We start from the raw sequence: 23,462 nt of genomic DNA on the forward strand, positions 1-23,462 counted from the left end.
CTCTGCTTCTCATTAGAGCCTAGAGTCAGCATTCATCCTCACCTTTTGCCATGAGTCATCCAACCAGAAAGTTATCAAGCACTATGTTAGGGAAGATCCATGTCATTCACTATTGCAGAATAGATGGCAGGAAAGCCCCACAGACACTCAGGAAACTGTGTATCAGATTTTTTTTTCCCAATGAACACAAGGAAAGAATAATCATTTATTTGATCCTGATGTATCCCTGCAAGGAAACATTGGTACATGTTGTCACCTCTGGGAGAGACAGGTGGGGGCCACTGCAGTCTCCTGGTTGGAAAGGGCTGCCTGCCAAAGTTTCTTAGGAATATGTGTCACTTTGTGGTATCCCTATTTTCCTCCACAGTGAAATAATAATTTGGCAGAGTTTGAGGTGAACAAGGTAAGTCAATACCAGATTGTAAAACATACAAAAGTGTTCCACTAGTTCATCAAGCAGTGTTTAAGAGCTTGAGAACTTCCCAGGGAAAGAAGCTCCCCTGTATTGGAGAATTTTTTGATTTGGGAAGTCAACGAGGATCCCGATTTTCTTGTCAAGTAAAGAAAAGCCACAGAGAGAAAGAATGGTTTCTGATCTTCAAGGTGGTTATGTAGATGCTACGGAAGTAAGAAGAACACTTCTGTAAAACGGTGCTTTTGAAGTTCCTCTTTCAGCAATCGTTCAATATTGAATGATTCCATTGAATGGAGTCTCCAGACTCCAGCCACACTGGATCTGGAGAGGCAGAGCCTTGGTAGAATTTCATTATAAACCTCTGAGATGGAGGTCAGGGTGAGTAGCTTATTTTCACTAACACATTCTTAATAAACTGTTAGCTAAGAATCATTTCTAAATTTAGGATCAATTTGCCTTAAACTATCAAAATAACAAGTTGGTGCCCATATAACATGGCTTCTTATTGAAAAGAGAGAATACACCTTTGCAGGGCTGAATTTAATTTCCAAGATGAGACAGAACTGTGAACATAAACAACTGCTATTAAGAAATGAGGTACATCCTAATTTTGAGGAATATTGGAATAATCCTTGTGGGAGAGTTGTATGACATTCATCTTGCAGTGACATGAATACCTAGGAAGTTAATTAACCTAAGTGTTGTAATGCAAGTTGAGGAAAGGCAGCAAAGGTCTCCTACTGGAAAGGAAATTGATTGGGCCATATTTACAATTGTAGATTGTCAGTGGCCACACAGAGAAACCTGGCCTGAGAATTGAATGCATCTCAGACTCTGGGACATCTAGCATGAGGGACCGCCACCCAGAAATGTCCAGCAGAGTCCTCTGATGACTGGAAGATTTACCAGGACTAACGTTTCTGCAATTATTCTCATTTATCTTCTTCATTCTCATTATCTCTCTCTCTCCTCCCCATACTTGTCACCTTCAGAAAATATTTTGAAGCCGCTGGTTTTCTATAGATGATTGCAAATATAAAGTTGCTTCCTTCCGAAATAATATGTTGAAAAAGAATTTTTAAAAGACTTTAAAAGACATTCATTCTTTCATGAATGACATTTATTCTTTTGAGGCCATTATAGCTCCCAAACACTAGCGTAAAAGAAAATGATCCCCTGAATGGTGAAACCTGAAAATTCTCTGCTTCCAGAGAGGAATGATCGAGAATCCTGGCATCAGGTGCTCCAGGGTTAGAACCAACACAACTTGGGGTTTATCTAGTCCACCCACTGCCTTTTGGGGTCAAAACCATTCCTCAAAAACAAAACCTTCTCATGATGGGATCTCCTGAGAAAGGTACATTTTGATTTATTTTTATTTTTTTTTACTGCCGTGGCTTTTCTCATTGTTTGTTGCATGTTGTTATGTTGGTTTTTGTTTTTTCCTGTCCAAGCCCTAAAAACCGATAAGTCATCTCAAGAAAATAATAAAACCCACCATTGACAACATCTTCCATATCTTTCTAATCTCTTCTACCACCCAAATGCCCAGCTTCACCATACTTCTTACCATATACCAGTTGGGCCTGGCATGATTTACCTTTGCTCTGTAGTTTCGTCAGCCTGAAGACAGTCCCCACCTCTATCTCCAACCTGACTTTTCTGTCCCCCGGGTCCCTGCTGACTTGCCATTTCCTCTATCTCCTCATCCTCACAGTTTCGAAGAATCAATCTTTTGATGTGGCTTTAATTTACATTTTCATAACTACTAGTGGGATAGGACGTTTTCATTGCCACTTTGATCTTTCTTCTGTAATATATCGAATACTTCTTCATGTCCTTTGCACAATCTACTATTGAAAATTTGTCTACTGTAATACTTCTAAAGTTTCTTTTTCATTAAAGATATTGATCCTTTCGCCACTATGAAAGTTGCAGTGACCCTTGAGTTTTATGTTCACCTTTCATTTTTTTTTTTACATCTTTATTGGAGTATAATTGCTTTACAATGGTGTGTTAGTTTCTGCTTTACAACAAAGTGAATCAGTTATACATATACATATGTTCCCATATCTCTTCCCTCTTGCATCTCCCTCCCTCTCACCCTCCCTATCCCACCCCTCCAGTCAGTCACAAAGCACCGAGCCGATATCCCTGTGCCATGCGGCTGCTTCCCACTAGCTATCTGTTTTACGTTTGGTAGTGTATATATGTCCATGCCACTCTCGCTTTGTCACAGCTTACCCTTCCCCCTCCCCATATCCTCAAGTCCATTCTCTAGTAGGTCTGTGTCTTTATTCCTGTCTTACCCCTAGGTTCTCCATGACATTTTTTTTTCTTAAATTCCATATATATGTGTTAGCATACGGTATTTGTCTTTCTCTTTCTGACTTACTTCACTCTGTATGACAGACTCTAGGTCCATCCACCTCATTACAAATAGCTTAATTTCGTTTCTTTTTATGGCTGAGTAATATTCCATTGTATATATGTGCCACATCTTCTTTTTCCATTCATCCGAGGATGGACACTTCCATCTCCTGGCTATTGTAAATAGAGCTGCAATGAACATTTTGGTACATGACTCTTTTTGAATGATGGTTTTCTCAGGGTATATGCCCAAGTAGTGGGATTGCTGGGTCATATGGTAGTTCTATTTGTAGTTTTTTAAGGAACCTCCATACTTTCATTTTTGTTTACGGTGCGTTTGAAGTGCATTTATTTTTGTGTTGTCATTTTTAAACTGTATGGCTTCTGCCTTTGATGCCCTTTGCATTCATTTATATTTTCTTCTAGAATTTTTATGGTTCACTTTTTTACATTTAGATGCTAACTCATCTGGAACTTATTTTGGTGTATGGTTTAAGGAAGAGATTAAATCTATTTCCTTCCAAATGTATAGCCAAATACCCCAACACAATTTATTGAATAAACTATTCTTTCCCCACTGATTTATGATGCCAACTTTATTATATACTAAATATACATGTATGTGTGTGTATGATTTTTAACTCTACTCTGTACTATTATTTTATTATTTTAGTTTATAATTATTTTTCATGTTTAGTATTATTACATACTTATTCTTCAAATTGCATCTTATTTTTAAAGATTAACTTTAAAATTATTTTTTCAAGTTCCTCCTGCAATTTCATGAAATTTTAACATAATTTTATTGTATTAAGTTAAATATATGTATAATATACTTATATATGTGTATATGTAAAGACAGGTATTTAAGCTTTTTCTTTTTATGAACAATATCTTATTTGTTCTTCAGTCAGCAAGTGACGATTTTTATCATGATTGTTTACATGAATTAACTGAACCTCAGAAACTAATTTTGTAAGAACTGCTAAACTGTCTTCCAAAGTGGCTGGACCATTTTGCATTTCCACCAGCAGTGGGTGAGGGCTCCTGCTGCTTCATATGCTCACCAACATTTGGTGTCATCAGTGCTGTGGATTTGGGCCATCCTAATAGGTGTGTAGTGGTATCTCTTTGTTGTTTTATTTATTTGTTTTCTTTGTTTTAATTTGTGATTCTTTAATGACATATGATGCTGAACATCTTTTCATATGCTTATTTGCATCTGCATATCTTCTTTTCTGAGATACCTGTTCAGATCTTTTGCTCAGTTTTAAACTGGGCTACATGTTTTCGTATTGTTGAGTTTCACAAGTTCTTTGTATATTTTGGATAATAGTCCTTTATCAAACATGTCTTTGAAAATATTTTCTCCCAGTCTGTGGCTTAGGCTCTCATCCTCTTGACAGAACCTTTTTCAAAGAAGAAATGTTTAATTTTAATGAAGTCCAGCTTATCATTTATTTCTTTCATGCATTGTGCCTGTAGTGTTGTATCTGAAAAGTCATCACCAAACCCGAGGTCATCCAGATTTTCTCCTGCATTATCTCCTAGAAGTGTTTTTTTGGTTTGTTTGTTTGTTTTTTTTTGCGGTATGCGGGCCTCTCACTATTGTGGCCTCTCCCATTGCGTAGCACAGGCTCCGGATGTGCAGGCTCAGCGGCCATGGCTCACGGGCCCAGCCGCTTCGCAGCATGTGGGATCTTCCCAGACCGGGGCACGAACCCGTGTACCCTGCATCAGCAGGAGGACTCAACAAGTGCGCCACCAGGGAAGCCCCTCTAGAAGTTTTTTGTTTATTTGTTTTTGGTGGTACGCGGGCCTCTCACTGCTGTGGCCTCTCCCACTGCGGAGCACAGGCTCCGGACGCGCTGGCTCATCGGCCATGGCTCACGGGCCCAGCCGCTCCGTGGCACACGGGATCTTCCTGGACCGGGGCACGAACCTGTGTCCCCTGCATCGGCAGGTGGACTCCCAACCACTGTGCCACCAGGGAAGCCCTCTCTAGAAGTTTTATAGCTTTTAATTTTACATTTAGGCCTGTGATCCACTTTGAGTAATTTTTTTGAAGGGTGTAAAGTCTGTTTCTAGATCCTTTTTTTGGCAGAGAGCCAGAGAATGTCCAATTGTCTTAGAATCATTTATTGAAAAGACTAGCTTTGCTCCACTGTATTGCCTTTGCTCCTTTGTCAAAGATCAGTTGACTATATTTGTGTGGGTCAGTTTCTGGGCTCTTTGTTTTTTGGGTTTTTTTTTTCAGTTTCTTTATTTGTCTATTCTTTCATCAATACCATATTGTCTTGATTACTGTGGCTTAAATCAGAATGCATTGGCCAGGAGTTCAGGAAGGGACAGAGGCACAGATGGCCCAGGTTGAGGTGACATTCACACACAGACATGCATAAAGATGGGGCACCAGATCACATTTTGCAGAACTCTAATGCAGTATTGCAACCAGAATATTGACGTTGATTGGTTCAAGATGGCAGAGTAGAAGGACATGCGCTCACTCCCTCTTGCAAGAGCACCAGAATCACAACCAACTGCTGAACAATCATCAACAGGAAGACACTGGAACTCACCAAATAAGGTACCCCACATCCAAAGACAAAAGAGAAGCCACAATGAGATGGTAAGAGGGGCGCAATCACAATAAAATGGAAACCCATAACTGCTGGGTGGGTGACACAAATTGGAGAACACTTATACCACAGAAGTCCACCCACTGGAGTGAAGGTTCTGAGCCCCACGTCAGGCTTCCCAGCCTGGGGGTCCAACAACGGGAGGAGGAATTCCTAGAGAATTAGACTTTGAAGGCTAGCAGGATTTGATTGCAGGACTTTGACAGGACTGTGGGAGACAGAGACTCCACTCTTGGAGGACACACACAAAGTAGTGTGTACATCAGAACCCAGGGGAAGGAGCAGTGACCCCATAAGAGATTGAACCAGACCTACCTGTTAGTGTTGGAGGGTCTCCTGCAGAGGCAGGGGGTGGCTATGGTTCACCGTGGGGACAAGGACACTGGCAGCAGAAGTTTTGGGAAGTACTCCTTGGTGTGAGCCCTCCCTGAGTCCACCATTAGCTGCAACAAAGAGCCAGGTAGGCTCCAGTGCTGGGTCACCTCAGGCCAAACAACCAACAGGGAGGGAACCCAGCCCCACCAATCAACAGACAAGTGGATTAAAGTTTTACTGAGCTCTGCCCACTAGAGCAACACCCAGCTCTACCCACCACCAGTCCCTCCCATCAGGAAATTCGCACAAGCCTCTTAGATAGCCTCATCCACCAGAGGGCAGACAGCAGAAGCAAGAAGAACTACAATCCTGCAGCCTGTGGAAGGAAAAACACACTCACAGAAAGACAAAATGAAAAGGCAGAGGACTTTGTACCAGATGGAGGAATAAGATAAAACCCCAGAAAATAAACTAAATTAAGTAGAGATAGGCAACATTCCAGAAAAAGAATTCATAATAATGAGAGTGAAGATGATCCAGGACCTTGGAAAAAGAATGGAGGCAAAGATTGAGAAGATGCAAAAAATGTTTAACAGACCTAGACGAATTAAAGAACAAACATCTAGAAGAATTAAAGAACAAACAAACAGAGATAAACAATACAATAACTGAAACGAAAAATACACTAGAAGGAATCAATAGCAGAATAACTGAGGCAGAAGAACGGATAAGTGATCTGGAAGACAGAATGGTGGAATTCACTGCCACAGAACACAATAAAGAGAAAGGAATGAAAAGAAATGAAGACAGCCTAAGAGACCTTTGGGACAACATTAAATGCAACAACATTCACATTATAGGGGTCCCAGAAGGAGAAGAGAGAGAGAAAGGACCCGAGAAAATATTTGAAGAGATTATAGTCAAAAACTTCTCTAACATGGGAAAGGAAATAGCCACCCAAGTCCAGGAAGTGCAGAGAGTCCCAGGCAGGATAAACCCAAGGAAAAACATGCCAAGGCACATAGTAATCAAATTGACAAAAATTAAAGACAGAGAAAAATTACTGAAAGCAACAAGGGAAAAACAAAAAATAACATACAAAGGAACTCCCATAAGGTTAACAGCTGATTTCTCAGCAGAAATTCTACAAGCCAGAAGCAGGTGGCACAATATATATAAAGTGATGAAATGGAAGAACCTACAACCAAGATTACTCTACCTGGCAAAGATCTCATTCAGATTCGACAGAGAAATCAAAAGCTTTACAGACAAGCAAAAGCTAAGAGATTTCAGCACCACCAAACCAGCTCTACAACAAATGCTAAAAGAAGTTCTCTAAGTGGGAAACACAAAACAAGAAAAGGACCTACAAAAACAAACCCATAACAATTAAGAAAATGGAAATAGGAACATACATATCGATAACTACCTTAAACATGAATGGATTAAATGCTCCAACCAAAAGACACAGCCTCACTGAATGGATACAAAAACAAGACCCATATATATATTGTCTACAAGAGACCCATTTCACACCTAGGGACACATACAGACTGAAAGTGAGGGGATGGAAAAAGATATTCCATGCAAATGGAATCAAAAGGAAGCTGCAGTAGCAATACTCATATCAGATAGAATAGACTTTAAATTTAAAATATTACAAGAGACAAGGAAGGACACTACATAATGATCAAGGAATCAATCCAAGAAGAAGATATAACAATTATAAATATATATTCACCCAACATAGGAGTACCTCAATACATAAGGCAACTGTTAATAGCTATAAAAGAGGAAATCAGCAATAACACAATAATAGTGGGGGACTTTAACACCTCATGTACACCAATGGACAGATCATCCAGACAGAAAATTAATAAGGAAACACAAGCTTTAAATGACACAGTAGACCAGATAGATTTAATTGATATTTATAGAAAATTCCATCCCAAAACAGCAGATTATACTTTCTTCTCAAATGCACATGGAACATTCTCCAGTACAGATCGATCCTTGGGTCACAAATCAAGGTTCAGTAAATTTAAGAAAACTGAAATCATATCAAGCATCTTTTCTGACCACAACGCTATGGGATTAGAAATCAATTACAGGGGAAAAAAACCTTAAAAATACAAACACATGGAGGCCAAACAATACGTTACTAAATAACCAAGAGATCACTGAAGAAATCAAAGAGGAAATCAAAAAATACTTAGAGACAAATTACAATGAAAACATGATGATCCAAAGCCTATGCAATGCAGCAAAAGCAGCTCTAAGAGGGAAGTTTATAGCAATACAAGACTACCTCAAGAAACAAGAAAAATTTCAAACAATCTAACCTTACACCTAAAGGAACTAGAGGAAGTAGAACAAACAAAACCCAAAGTTAGTAGAAGGAAAGAAATCATAAAGATCAGAGCAGAAATAAATGAAATAGAAACAAAGAAAACAACAGCAAAGATCAATAAAAGCTGGTTCTTTGAGAAGATAAACAAAATTGATAAACCGTTAGCCAGAGTCATCAAGAAACAGAGGGAGAGGACTCAAATCAAAAAAATTAGAAATGAAAAAGGAGAAGTTACAACAGACACTGTAAAGATACAAAGCATCATGAGAGACTACTACAAGCGACTCTATGCCAATAAAATGGACAACTGGGAAGAACTGGACAAATTCTTAAAAAGGTCCAACCTTCCAAGACTGAACTAGGAAGAAATAGAAAATATGAACAGACCAATCACAAGTAATGAAATAGAAACTGTGATTAAAAATCTTCCAACAAACAAAAGTCCAGGACCAGATGGCTTCACAGGTGAATTCTATGACACATTCAGAGAAAAGCTAGCACCCATCCTTCTCAAACTCTTCCAGAAAATTTCAGAAGAAGGAACACTCCCAAACTCATTCTATGAGGCCATGATCACCCTGATACCTAAACCAGACAAAGATACTACAAAAAAAGAAAATTACAGACCAATATCACTGATGAATATAGATGCAAAAATCCTCAACAAAATACTAGCAATCAGAATCCAACAACACATTAAAAGGATCATACACCATGATCAAGTGGGATTTATCCCAGGGATGCAAGGATTCTTCAATATACGCAGATCAATCAATGTGACACACCATACTAACAAACTGAAGAAGAAAAACCATGTGATCATCTCAATAGATGCAGAAAAAGCTTTTGACAAAATTCAACACCAATTTATGATAAAAGCTCTCCAGAAAGTGGGCATAGAGGGAACCTACCTCAACATAATAAAGGCCATATACAACAAACCCACAGCAAACATCATTCCCAATGGTGAAAAACTGAAAGCATTTCCTCTAAGATCAGGAACAAAACAAGGATGTCCACTCTCACCACTATTATTCAACATAGTTTTGGCAGTCCTAGCCACGGCAATCAGAGAAGAAAAAGAAATAAAAGGAATACAAATTGGAAAAGAAGAAGTAAAACTATTGCTGTTTGCAGATGACATGGTACTATACATAGAGAATCCTAAAGATGTCACCAGAAAACTACTAGAGCTAATCAATGAATTTCGTAAACTTGTAGGATAGAAACTTAATGCACAGAAGTCTCTTGCATTCCTATACACTAATGATGAAAGATCAGAAAGGGAAATTAAGGAAACAATCCCATTCACCATTGCAACAAAAAGACTAAAATACCTAGGAATAAACCTGTGTAAGGAGGTAAAAGACCTGTATTCAGAAAACTATAAGACACTGATGAAAGAAATCAAAGATGACACAAACAGCTGGAGAGATATACCATGTTCTTGGATTGGAAAAATCAATATTGTGAACATGACTCTACTAACCAAAACAATCTATGGATTTAATGCAATCCCTATCAAATTTCCAGTGGGATTTGTTACAGAACTAGAACAAAAAATCTTAAAATTTGTATGGAGACAGAAAAGACCCCAAATAGTCCAAACAGTCTTGAGGGAAAAAAACGGAGCTGGAGGAATCAGACTCCCTGACTTCAGACTATATTACAAAGCTACAGTAATCAAGACAATATGGTACTGGCACAAAAAACAGAAATATAGATCAATGAAACAGGATAGAAAACCCAGAGATAAACCCACACACCTATGGTCAACTAATCTATGACAAAGGAGGCCAGAATATACAATGGAGAAAAGAAAGTATCTTTAATAAGTGGTGCTGGAAAACTGGACAGCTCCATGTAAAAGAATGAAATTAGAACACTCCCTAACACCATACACAAAAATAAACTCAAAATGGATTAGAAACCTAAATGTAAGACCAGACACTATAAAACTCTTAGAGGAAAATATAGGAAGAGCACTCTTTGACATAAATCACAGCAAGATCTTTTTTGATCCATCTCCTAGAGTAATGGAAATAAAAACAAAAATAAACAAATGGGACCTAATGAAACTTAAAAGCTTTTGCAAAACAAAGGAAACTACAAACAAGATGAAAAGACAACCCTCAGAATGGGAGAAAATATTTGCAAACAAATCAACGGACAAAGAATCAATCTCCAAAATATATAAATACCTCATCAGCTCAATATTAAAAAACCAAACAACCCAATCAAAAAATGGGCAGAAGACCTAAATAGACATTTCTCCAAAGAAGACATACAGATGGCCAAGAAGCACTTGAAAAGCTGCTCAACATCACTAATTATTGGAGAAATGCAAATCAAAACTACAAAACTCACACCACTTAGAATGGGCATCATCAGAAAACCTACAAACAACAAACGCTGAAGAGGGTGTGGAGAAAAGGGAACCCTGTTGCACTGTTGGTGGGAATGTAAATTGATACAGCCACTATGGAGAACAGTATGGAGGTTCCTTAAAAAACAAAAATAGAATTACCATAGGACCCAGCAATCCCACTACTGGGCATATACCCAGAGAAAACCATAATTCAAGAAGAGTCATGTACCACAATGTTCATTGCAGCACTATTTACAATAGCCAGGACATGGAAGCAACCTAAGTGTCCATCAACAGATGAATGGATAAAGAAGATGTGGCACATATATACAATGGAATATTACTCAACCATAAAAAGAAATGAAATTGAGTTATTTGTAGTGAAGTGGATGGACCTAGAGACTGTCATACAGAGTGAAGTAAGTCAGAAAGAGAAAAACAAATACCATATGCTAACACATATATATGGAATCTAAAAAAAAAAAGTGGTTCTAAGAACCTAGGTGCAGGACAGGAATAAAGACACAGATGTAGAGAACGGACTTGAGGACACGGGGAGGGGGACAGGTAAACTGGGACAACGTGAGAGAGTGGCATGGATATATATACACTACCAAATATAAAATAGATAGCTAGTGGGAAGACGTTGCATAGCACAGGGAGATCAGCTTGGTGCTTTGTGACCACCCAGATGGGTGGGATAGGGAGGATGGGAGGGAGATGCAAGAGGGAGGAGATATGAGGACATATGTATATGTATAGCTGATTCACTTTGTTATAAAGCAGAAACTAACACACCATTGTAAAGCAATTATACTCCAATAAAGATGTTAAAAAAAATCAGTTGTTTAAATTCAACAACAGCAACACAAAACAATCCAGTTCAAAAATGGGCAAAGGACTTGAAGAGACATTCCTCCACAGAAGATATACACATAGCTAGTAAGCACATGTAAAGATGCTCAACATTACTAGCCATTAAGGAAATGCAAATCAAACCCACAGTGGGATACCACTCCATACCCATTAGGATGGCTGTTATTTAAAAAATGGAAAATAATAAATGTTGTCCAAGATGTGGAAAAATTGGAACCCTTATACATTGTTGGTGAGAGTATAAAATAGTGCAGCCACTGTAGAAAAGCTTGGCAGGTCCTCAAAAATTTAAACATAGAGTACGATCCAGAAGTTCACTTCTGAGTATATGCCCAAAATATGAAAGCAAACAGATACTTGTATACCAATGTCCATAGTAGCATTATTCACAATAGCCAAAAGGTGGAAACAATCCAAATGTCCATCTATAGGTGAATGGATAAAGAAAATGTGGTATTATCCATTAAATAGAATATTATTCAGCCATAAGAAGAAATGAAGTACCGATACATACTACAACATGGATGAACCTTGAAAACATTATGCTAAGTGAGATAAGCCAGACACAAAAGGACAATTGTTGTATGATTCCACTTATATTAGGTTCCTAGAATATAGATGGATAGTAGAACAGAGATTTCCAGGCAGCAGGGGAAGAGGGAAATGGGGAGTTATTAGTAAAGAGTATGAAGTTTCTGTTTGGAATGATGAAAAGGTTCTGGAGGCAGATGATGGTAATGGTTGCATAACATTTTAAGTATAAGTAGTTCATGAACTGTACACTTAAAATGCTTAAAATAGTAAATTGCTATGTATGTTTTACAGTACAAAATTTTTTTAATCAAAAATAAAAAGAATGCATTAGACTTAAACGTAAGACCTGAAGCTGTAAAACTCCTAGAAGAAAACATGGAAAATCTTCATGACGTTGGTCTTGGCAATTTCTTGAATATAACAACAAGAGCACAGGCAACAAAAGCAAAAATGGACAAAAATGAGACTACATCAAACTAAAAGTTTCTACAAGCAAAGAAAAAGAATCAACAGGGTGAAAAGGAAGCCTAGGGAATGGGAGGAAATATTTTCAAACAATGTATCTGATAAAAAATTAATTTCCAAAATAAGGAACTCCGACAACTCAAAAGCAAAAAAACTAATAATCTTGTTGGAAAATGGGCTCATAACTTGCACAGACATTTCTCCGAAGAAGACATACAAATGGTCAACAGGTATATGAAAAAATGCTCAACATGACTCACTGTCTGGGAAATGCAAATAAAGTCCATGAGGAGGTATCACCTCATACTTGTCAGGATGGCCATTATCAAAATAACAAAGGGCAGCAAGCGTTGGCAAGGATACGGAGAAATTGTACCCTTGTGCACTGTTGATGGGAATGCAAAATGGTCCAGCCACTATGGAAAATAGTATGGAGGTTTCTCAAAAAATTTAAAATAGAACTGCCATATGATCCAGCAATCCTACTTTGGGGTATTTATCCAAAAGAACTGAAGTCAAGATCTTGAAGAGATATTAGCAGCCCTATATTTGTTGCACCACTATTCACAGTAGCCAAGATGTAGAAACAACTTAAATGTCTTCAGGGCTTCTTCCTCTGTAACCCACCATGACTATTGCTAAAATCTCTCACCTACAGCTCCATTCCTTTAACTGCTAATAACCAGCACCTTGATTTCTAAAGGTTTATCTCTCCTTTGGAGTCAACTTGACCAGAGTCTTTTTCAAGATGCTACAATTCAGCTTTATTCCATTTGGCCCATGGGGAACTCACCAGTTCCTGTTTCTCTCTAATAAGGGGACCCATGTCAAGCTTTTCAAATTATACAAGCCCAGCCTCTTGACTTGAAGACCCTCTTCCCCTCCTCCATGGGAGAGATACATGGCCTACTAACCATTCCAAAAAAATAGTCAACACAGGCCTCTTCAATTACGATGAATTCTGTGTCTTCCCTTTTACAGCCTAGAGGGGAGTAGGCTAATGCTGGCAGAGAATTTCACAGTTTCTCAGCCCATTCTGCACAGACAATCTAGCATCTTCCAAGAGGTGCAGGATGTGGAGATAATCAACAACTATTGATTTGTTCTCAGATTTGGGGGCCTTAGCTGAAACTGTGAGTCAACAAGAAAAGTTCCATCTTAACATAGTTTTATAACTATATCATGTGCTCCTACTGGTAGTTCTTCAACATATTATTATTTAAATAATGTTCCTTGACAAAACAAATTTGGAATCTAGTATTTTGCTTTTAAGCATGATGTAAGCTACTTGTTTGAGATAACTTTTTAATCATGTTGAGGGAATATTCTATATGCAATTTAACTGCTTATCAGAAATAGATATTGAATTTTAAATGCCTTTTGATATTCGTCAAGATGAGCATAACATTTGTCTCTTTTGACCTATTGATGTGCTCAATGATGTTTTTAGATTTCCTAATATTGAATCATTCATGGTTTCCTAGATCATTATTTTTTTTAAATAATGCTAGATTAGATTTGCTAGTGTTTTATTTGTTGGTATCGTATTCCTGAGTGAGTTTAGTCAAATTTTTGTGCCATCTTTGTCAGGTTTCAATATATGCTAACTTTTTTAAAAAATGCAAAGCATTCCATATGTTATTCAAGTCATAGTCCTTTTAAAGAACTTTTTGTTACAGTCTAATATATGTATAGACAAGCACACATATCAATTAATTTTCAAAAAGTAACCACACCTGAGTTACCAACACCCAGATCAAGAAACACTAACATCAGCACTCCCAGAATTCCCTCTCACTTTCCCTCCCACTAATTAAGGTAAACTTAGAGAGTGAGGATAATTTCCCTTTCACCTAAGGGTAACCACTACTCTGGCTGAGCATAGATAAATTTTATCTGTTTTTATACTTTATCTAAATAGACTCATACTCTTTTGTGTACTCTTTTGTGTAGGTGTTCTTTAACTCACTATCATGTTTGTGAGACCCAGCCACATTACAATTCATTCTCATTGAAATATAATATTCCATTGTATGCATATACTAAGGAATGCTTACCCATTCTGCCATTGACAGACACTTGGGTTATTTTCAGTTTGAGGGTATTACAAGTACTGCTTCTATGAACAATCTAGTGCATGTTGGGTTTTTCTTTTTAAATGTATGCACATATATGTCTTGGGTATATACTCAGGAGTGGAATTGCTGGGTCATAGGTAATGCATATGGATTGTTTGTCATTTTCTTATTGTTTTGTAGAATTTTTTACATATTCAGGATGCAAAGCAAAAGAATGGAAAGAAGATATATCATGCAAACAGCAACCATAAGAAAACTGGAGTGGCTATAATATTGTGATACCAGACAAAATAGACTTTAAGGCAAAAATTGTTACGAGAGACAAAGAAGAACATTTTATAATATAAAAGGGTCAATTCATCAGGAAGCTATAACAATTATAAGCATATATCCACCTAACAACAGAGTCCCACAATACAAGAAGCAAAAATGGACACAATTTCAAGGAGAAATAATTCAAAAGTAATATTTGGAGACTTCCAAACCTAATTATTAATAATAGAACAACTAGAAAGAAGATCAACAAGGAATAGTAGACTTTAACATAGGAGTTAAATCTTCATTACCTGAAGCTAGATAAAGTGCTCTTATGACACCAAAAGCACAGTGACAAAACAAAAACTAGGTAAATTAGATTTTATCAAAATTAAAAATTTTGTGTTTCAATGGAGACCATTTAGAAAGTGAAAAGACAACCCCCAGAATATTTGTAGATCATGTATCTGATAAGGGACTTGTATCTAGAATATATAAAGGACACCTACAACTCAATAATGAAAAGAAAATGACCCAAATTTAAAATTGGTAATGAATAGGAATAGATGTTTCTTCAAAGAAGATAGACAAATGGCCAAAAAGCACACAAAAAGATTAGTCATTAAGAAAATACAAATCAAAGTCACTATGAGATGACACTTCACACCCGCTTGGATAGCAATAATCAAAAAGACAGATAATAACAAGTGTTGACAAGGATGGGGAGAAACTGAAACCCTTGTAGTTCACTAATGGTGATGAAAAATGGTGCAGTCACTGGGAAACAGTCTGGCAGCTCCTCAAAAGATTAAATATCGAATTACCAGCAATTATATACTTATACCCCACAAGACAAATGAAAACATATGTGGATATTATTCCATTGTAAAAAGGAATAAAAAACAAAAGGGAATACAATGAAAAGGCATGAAGTGCTGATTCATGCATGCCACATCATGGATGAACCTTGAATACATTATGCCCAGTGAGAAAAAAAATTGTTACAAAGACTTCATATTGTATGATTCTATTTATGTGAATTATACAGATCAGGCAATTCCATAGAGACAGAAAGTAAATTACTGATTGCCTGGAGAGGGGAGATTTAGGGGGAGGGGGAGGGGGATTGATTGCCATTTGTTCTGTCTTACGGGTAATGAAACATTCTGAAGTTGATTGTGGTGATGGTTGCACAACTCTGAATACACTAAAAATCATTGAATTGTACACTTTAACTGGATGACTTGGACACTGTGTGAATTATATCTCAATAAAGCTAGTTTAAAAAGGAACAATTCCAATCTTCAGTCATTCACGCTTACATTCTTTAAAAGGATTATCGTTTTTTTTAATATTTCCCACAGTGCTCGGGATACACGGCTAAGTGGTCAATAAATGCTAATCAATGGAGTAGCCAAACTAGACTGTCTGAATAGACAAAATGCTTTCAGATTTCTCCCGTACACACAGACTTAGACCATCTGATCTGATGAAGAGCAGAGCCCTTTCCTGGGTTGGATGAGAAGGGGAAGCACCCCAAACAGCCTGACAACCAAGCTACAAGCTGGCGCACTCCTATCTGCGTGGCTGATAAGGACCATCTGATGCAATGAGGCCATTCTCTCCACAAAGTCACAATATTTATTTTAACACCAGTGAGGATTGAGTGTGTGTATATATCTATATAGTGATAAAACATTGCTCTAATATGTACACAGGGTCTGAAGAAAATCGATTCATCAGGGTAATCATGCAGGCCTGTGTATGAGAGAGGTTGTTTACGCAGTGAGTTGATAGAGTACTATGATAGAAGCCATAGAGAAGCACCATCTAATGCTCATAATGCATGATATATATTTCACAATATGGGCATTATATAAATAATTAAGAGCACGGGCTAGAGATAGCCCTGATATGAATAAGAGAGAGAGTATGCGAGAATATCTGCTCCGATACTCTGCTCTTAATGGTAGGATAGAAATGCACAGCTTGGCCACACATATCACACATTTTAGGGACATTCTTTATCAAGCATCACCTCCTGTGAGGACCGATTTTCCTATTCAATGACCGCTATTCCTACAGATACAGTTTCAAAGCATTTTATTTGTAAGTTAAAAAAAAATGTTTCTACTGTCTATTTGCAGGAAGGTCCATGTGGAAAGAAGTGCCCTGTGAAATAGCACAAGGAAAGGCAACTATTGGAACTGCTTAGATGCCAGCATTTTTCTCAGAAATGTCCTATTCAGGAAGCTTAATTGGCAAGATACTGACGAATCTATATGTAATTTATCTTTCCACCATTACTCGGTGCTTCCCCAAGCACCCTTGTTGTCTACCTAGGGAAGAGCAGTGTGCTGACACTTAGCTCATGTCCCCAGGGAGCTCTCCTTTCCCTAATACATATGTATTAATTCCCATTAACCTCATTTAGAGTAAGGAACATGTGGGCATGAAGAGACCAGATGGTAGTGAGTGTCTGTTACAGCATATGAGTAACTCTTCCCATTATCATTCAGCCTTTGTTTACTCAATGAATTCACATCGTGAGTAACTCATTTTTGAGGACGGGTTCATTTTCCTCCAGGACTACTGGCAAAGACACGAACTCCCTCATACTCTTCCCTCGAGCTAGCAGTTACAAGAGCTGCGAAAGACACTGAAAAAAAGAAACTCTCCAAATGAATGCAGACATTTGCAGACAGAAAGTGCACCGGAGGAGCGCTTGTGAAAGTGCGGGTGCTAGCCGAAGCCCCAGGAGTTTCTCTCACAGAGGGGCGGGGCCCATGAATCATGTCGGCTCCCTGTCAGTCAACGCCCTAGAGACTGGGCATTCCCCCGCCCCACCCCTACCCACTTAGACCTTGCTGGAACCTGAAAGAAAACCAAATAGGTATTTATATATCTCTCTGGAGTCCTGTGATTCACCAGTGGAATCGAGCCACTTCTCTCCTCAAGTCTCAGGCTTTGAAGAATAATAAAGAGGAGTCAGCTGACGCCGACTCTGAGGCTGACAGAGAGAGTTACAGGGACTGCGGACCTTGCCTTCTGAGTTTTCTTAAGTCTTCGGGAAACACAGTTCTAGGACTCTAGAATTTACCATGAGAATATAGGTCCTGTATTCGAGACAGGGTCAGAAGGGCTCTGTCCAAAATTTGAAGGAACTTCCCATTCTTTAAACGGTTTGCTCTTCAGTAAAATCATTGTGTCCTGGTTCTGTGAAAAGTCGTATCATAGTCCTTTGAAAAGGAACGAAACTCTAGTTTTAATTTAAACAATGAAGCCAAGAACTTTAAGTTATATATATATATTTTGTTTGGTTTTGTTTTGCGTAACGCAGGCCTCTCACCGTTGTGGCCTCTCCCGTTGCGGAGCATAGGCTCCGGACGCGCAGGCTCAGCGCCCATGGCTCACGGGCCCAGCCGCTCCGCGGCACGTGGGATCTTCCCGGACCGGGGCACAAACCCGCGCCCCCTGCATCGGCAGGTGGACTCTCAACCACTGCGCCACCAGGGAAGGCCTAAGTTATATTTTAAAGTGGTGTTAAGAAATCAAGAAGAAGGGAGCAACCAATTGTGTCAAGTGATGCTGAGAGCTGAGGGAGATGAGGGTGGAAAAGTGTGAGGTTTGTGTGAATTTCTTCCACGCATTAGGTGAGAGGATTAGGATGAAAGCCTGAGCAGTGACTTGATGGGTCCATTTAGGTTGGGGATTTCCAGGCCAGGACGATGGAAAGAGAAGGAAAAGGGATTCAAGAGAGTTTTAAGGGTGAATAATACAAATCAATCTAGAAAAAGAAGGACGTGGGACCTGAGGGCCTAATGGCTAATGAGAAAGTTAGGCTGTTAGTGAATTGGCCTTCCATAGATGTATTTAATTTTCACAATAGTCTCAAAAGGTAACTGGGGTTTAAAAAGATTAATTAACTCACCAAAGCTCCATAGCTAACAAGAAGCAGATATGAGATTTAAACGTGCTTTGCCTGACTTCACATCTAGCACTTTAGCCACCACTTTACACTGTCCACAGACACCATCCACGGACACTGTCCACAGACACTGTCAGTAACTTCCATCCTGCAACTCTGACCAGCTGCAGCTGGATGCAGCAGGGGAGATCCAATCCTGGACGGGGCAGGACTGATCCACTAAGAGACTCCGAGTCCCTCTGAGATGTCCTGATGCTACTGTGGGCTGTGATCCTCTCACTCAGATCGTGTTTGCAGAACATCAGGTAACAGGGTGATCTGTAAGGTCCACATCCTATATCAAGCTTTATTTTTATCTTTCAACATTATGTACCTTCGATCATTTTTAACAATAGTCCTAAAAACTGTAGATGCCTATATGTGCTCTGAGTTTATAACCACGTACTCAAAGTTCCACAATATATTCCAGATTCAAACAACAAAACATCTCTTGAAGAAGTATTATATTTGCACTAAAAGTCTCCAGCTTGCTTGATGAGTGACCGTAAATTATCAAGTTATTCAACATCTTCATCGATGTGTGTGTTTTCCAGTTAACAATAATACAGTGGCTAGCTGTTTAACCGATCTGAGATCATTTCAATGCCAATATCACGTTACTTTTCCATTGCTTTGGCTATTTAAAGTAAGATTTGCAGTGTCTTTTTTGTGCGGTTACATACTCTATAGTCTTTGAGACCTGTCCGGGGCAAAGTGTTACAGGAGAATCCTGCTTCTCTGTGTATTCGTAATGCATACGCTTGTAGAATCTCAGACTTCGAACCAAATCAGAAATCCAGTTGGTGCCTTGCCTGGTGCTAGAAGACTCGGTGCAGGATCCCTGACCAGCAGCAATGCCCAGGTCCTTCTAGTCAGTTCTAGCCACTGCTATGGAGGCCGTGCCATTTTTAACTGCTCTGATTACAGCTCCCAGGGAGGAAACAAGCCTCCAAGATGAAGAACATGTGGTCTCCCTAAGCCTGTGTCCCATGACGGGTCACTTCAGGAAGCAACTGCACATAAACCAGTAACTACAGATATAACGTTGTTTTCTCTGCTCGCAGCCCCCCTCTAAAATTTTTCTTGACTGGAAGCTAGGACCAGGAAGAGAGGGAGAGAATGCAGGGGGAGCTTTCTTGCTGGCCCTATCAGACCATGGATAGGATGTGTGCTCTGGAGGCCAATGTCGACAGGAACACTGGATTCTCCCTTGTTTGTTCTTTATCTTTACTTACTGCACATTTTTCTGCCAGTGGACTTTTTTATTATTCTAAATTGTGGGTGAGATAATAGTTGGTTTCTCAAAGTACAAAGGCTAAGCCTACTGATAAACTTCAGCCACTACCAGGGGATAAACGCCAACCAAACTGCCAAAACAATCGTGACCTCACTTCCTGCATGGCGTACCGTGTGCTTCACCAGAAACTCACCCAAAAACCCAGCAGGCAGGCGAGGCTCTGCCCTGGGCCAAAGGGGGAGATCAATGAGTCATCCAAGCAGTGCTTCGGCCAGGCCGATTCTTTTAAAGAAGAAATAACATGGGGAGAGTTCTTTGACTCCATTTCCCCTATTACTGCTTCTATCTCAGGAGACTTTGCTATCATCACAGCTTTGCTCCTACCAGTAAAACGTACTCGTGGGCTTTTTAAAAAGTCAGGGCCAAACATCGAACAACGTAGACATTCATTTCCTCCCCAGCTGATAGGATTTTCGGGTGTGTGTAGCATAGCACGGCCAGAAGAGCATACATTTAATTTGTAATACTGATTAGTGCTCTCTAAGGTGACTATTTAAGGCTTCCAGAAAGCATAGTTTAGGGAGCTTTTGAAGGTTTCAAAAGGAACGATAACATTTGTGCTGTTCTTGAAGTTCTAGTGATCCTGACACAGATAAAACTGTCAGTGCCCAACGAGGGCTTTGAACAGCTTTGGGGAAGGGAAACCAATATTGTTTGAAGGGCTACTACGTGCCGAGCCCAAGTTGGCCCTGAAGATACAAAATTAAAACATCTTTGACCTCTGTGCCTAGTCATTCCAAACACAGTGGAGGAACGTACAGGTACCAGGGAAGCACAGAAGAGGTACTGGGTCCCACCTCCACCTGGAAAAGGGGGTCAGAGAGGGCTTCGCAGGACAGGTATTGTAATTGAGCTTTGGAGGACAAGTAGGAATTAATGAATCAGGCCGTGGGATGGCAGAATACAAGGAAAGCAGGAATTGAAGTTATAAAACCTACATTTGAGATTTAATTCTCTCCTTATTACTTATGTAACCTTCTGAGAGAAAATAACTTCAAGTTTCTAAGACAGTTTCCCTCTTAGAAAATGGAGATGATAATGCCCATCTTACAGTGTTGCTAAAAAGATGAATGAGACAAGATTTCTATTCCAGCGAGAGAAAGCAGTATGTGCAGAGTCCTGAGCATGGAAGAAGCTGGTACAATCCTCAGAACTGAACGTGTCCTAATCCCTACATCCTAAGACAGATCTGTTTCCATTTTTCCCATTTCTGAACTACAGAGATTCCTTACAATTACTGTGTATATTCGACGTGGCAGAGTTTGCTTTCTTCTGAAAATCTGTTATTGAACATTATGGCCTCTTCAATGGGTGGCATCTTAGAATCAGAGAAATATCTAGTCCCTTCTTCTGCCTGGAGCAAGGAGGCAGAGACACAAGACCCCAGCAAGAGAAGAGGCTGCAGAAGGAAGTAGGGATCACGACCGTGGGGTCGGGCTGTTTAGGAAAAGCAGTACGACAGGATGGAACTTGCACATGCAGAGAAGAAAGGCGGGCTGAAGTCTTGCCACTCTCACCGAGGCAGAAGCACACATGTGGTGCAAGTAACCAGAGTGACAGCACTGACAGGGCCCCAGAGGCAGACAGAAAGTGGGCTGTTCCAGTGTGAGATTTCTCCTGTGGGGAGGTTCCGGGGAACTCAAGGAACAAGCACAGCCAAGGGGGCAAGTGGCTGAAATGGAGTCCAAGTGAAAGCCATTGGAGTCAAAGAGGTCAAGAAGATGATTGGCTGGAGTGTTCGGACCAGCCTGTGAGTTGGGCTTCGCAGTTCTTCATCAGGAGGACAACAAGACTCACCGTGGAGAAGGTAGATGCCAACGTCTTCACACACCTTCTTCTCCTGAATTTCCAACATGGGCAAAAGGTACCGCTTGTCTACCCAGTTATCCAAGCTGGGACCCTGAGCTGGGTCCTCAAATCCTCTCTCTCCTTCACATCTCCATCTAACCAAGGAGCCCCTTCACTAGGGGGCCGCACAGAGCACTGGCCACGCCCCTACTCCATGGAGCAGGCAGATCTGGTGGAGTCTCGGCCCTCCCTTTTCTAGCTGTATCATCTTGGGCGAATGACCTACCCATTAGGCTTCATTGTTTTCATTTGTAAGAGAGGATGGTAACATATCTGCCTCAGAGGTTGTTGTAGTGACTTATGAGACCATACACATAGCACAGTGTCTGGCACACAGTAAGTGCTCAGTAAATGCTAGTTGTTGATATGGTAGCGTTGGTGGTATTTTAGAATGCTGTAGCAAACATGGAAAACCCCAGAATTCTTCTTTGGCTGTAAGAGAGGAAGAATGCCTATTTTGGGTAAAAATGGACGTGTATGAGGATTATCACACAGGATGTAATGTGGAGAATGGTGGAAACTGAAGAGTGAATGATCAGGCAGAAGAGACCTTAGAGAGTTCACAGAGGGTGGGGACTGATGCTCGACAGGACGAGAAACCAGATAGCGAGAAACAGAAAGGTGGCCAGCAGCGGCAGTAGGGTTGAATTCTTGTGCCTCTGGAGGAGGGTGTAGGAACGGAGAGGGCTGCTACCCTACTGTCCAGCCTGAGCAGGCAGAGGGATCGGAGGGGAGGTGGCACCAAGGTGGTCTTCTAGGCTGCCTCCAAGACCAGCTCTGGTTGAGGAGTCCTGGGAAATCTGGAACACTAAACATTGACCCCAGCACCCAAGAAGTGTCATGGTTACCAGGGAGATGAATAGGCTTTGCAGACTGAGGTCACCAGGAATTCTCAGTGTCTAGAAACACTCACTTGGTTTTTGACATCCCAAATTTCAACTCCATATTGTAAATTTCCCCATGTATTAACATTTCTAAAATCAGAATGTGTCTTCTTGTGATTGTTTTCTTTCTCCCCAAAATGCTGTATAATAAATCCATAGTGCTACCATCGATGGCACCTTAAACTCAAGGAAACACAAACTATGTCATAATAGTATTAGTTAAATGAGATATGTAAGTTAAACTTCTTCTATAACTTTGTGGTGTTTGATCTATAAGTCACGCATACTCTGAGGGATATTTAGGGAAAATGAATATACTAACCAGAGATACTCAACACAGTTAATTACCTAGGGAAATTCATGATCAAATCAATTGATTGGGAGATTATGTACAGTTAGGAAATTGGCTCATTGGAGGTGATGACAGCTGAGACCCCCACTGCCTGGCCAGCTACAGTGAATGTCTTCCTCCTCCCAGCCCAGGGCTGCCTTTCCAGTAAGTCCTTCTGAATATCTGCAAGTTTAATGCACAGAAGCTTTCCTCATTCATCTTGAAGCCTTGACAAATGTGCCTTTGCTTACTGAGGCTTCCAAAAGAAAAGGTTAAATGAAACCTGAGTGGAATACAAATAGTTCTTCCTCTCAGGGATTTCATTCTCTGAGAGCTTGTGCCAGAAAATGAACTTCCTTCATGACCACCGGGGAGACCCCATTGGTGTTTGGTGTTCTAATGGCTGGAGACGTCCCCCACGTTCCCCCTATCAATTCATGTGATTGCATATATATTTAATCAGTTTCCAC

This window comes from Neophocaena asiaeorientalis, unplaced genomic scaffold (genome assembly GCF_003031525.2).
Source record: "Neophocaena asiaeorientalis asiaeorientalis breed wild unplaced genomic scaffold, Neophocaena_asiaeorientalis_V1.1 scaffold142, whole genome shotgun sequence".
NCBI lineage: Eukaryota > Metazoa > Chordata > Mammalia > Artiodactyla > Phocoenidae > Neophocaena > Neophocaena asiaeorientalis.